This window comes from Nematolebias whitei, chromosome 4, assembly GCF_014905685.2.
Source record: "Nematolebias whitei isolate Nwh7 chromosome 4, NemWhi1, whole genome shotgun sequence".
Lineage (NCBI taxonomy): Eukaryota > Metazoa > Chordata > Actinopteri > Cyprinodontiformes > Rivulidae > Nematolebias > Nematolebias whitei.
This window is the reverse complement of record NC_056501.1, coordinates 9,193,780-9,194,706: the sequence shown is the minus strand read 5'-3', so window position 1 is coordinate 9,194,706 and position 927 is coordinate 9,193,780. Positions and strand designations below refer to the sequence as shown.

At 46.7% G+C, this 927-nt stretch overlaps 1 protein-coding gene across 1 annotated transcript in view; it reads left to right on the top strand.

Annotated features, from left to right (window-relative positions):
• LOC119408825 (diacylglycerol kinase theta) overlaps positions 1-927 on the top strand; it is a 23,797-nt gene that overhangs the window by 3,503 nt on the left and 19,367 nt on the right. The window lies entirely within an intron of this gene.

Below are 927 nucleotides of genomic sequence, written 5' to 3'. Positions count from 1 at the left end.
TACCATCACCAGTACCATTCCTAGTACTATCACAAATCTTATCACAGTACCATCACAGAACCATCAGTAGTACCAACACCAGCACCAGTACCAGCACCAACACCAGCATCCACACCAGCAGCAACACTAGCACCAACACCAGCATCAACACCAACACTAGCACCAGCACCAACACCAGCAACAGTACCAATACAAGCACCATCACCCTTTACCAGCACCAGTACCAGCACCAGCACCAATAACAGCACATCACCATTTACCAGCACCAGTACCGACACCACTACCATCACCACTACCAATACCATCACCAGTACCAGTACCATTAATAGTACTATCACAAATCCATCACAGTACTATCACAGTACCATCACAGAACCATCAATAGTACCAACACCAGTACCAGCATCAACACCAGCACCAGTACCAGCATCAACACCAGCATCAACACCAGCACCAACACCAGCATCAACATCAACATTAGCACCAACACTAGCACCAACACCAGCACCAATACCAGCACCAACACCAGCAACAGTACCAACACAAGCACCATCACCCTTTACCAGCACCAGTAGCAACACCAGCACATCACCATTTACCAGCACCAGTACCAACACCACTACCATCACCACTCCCATCACCACTCCCATCACCATCACCAGTATCATTACCTGCACTAACACCATCACCACTACCATCACCAGTACCATTCCTAGTACTATCACAAATCCATCACAGTACCATCACCGAACCATTAATAGTACCAACACCACTACCATCATCATCACCAGTATCACCACCACTACCATCACCACTACCAACACCATCACCAGTACCATCTCTAGTACTATCACAAATCCATCACAGTACCATCACAAAACCATCAATAGTACCAATACCAACATCAATACCATCACCAGTACCATT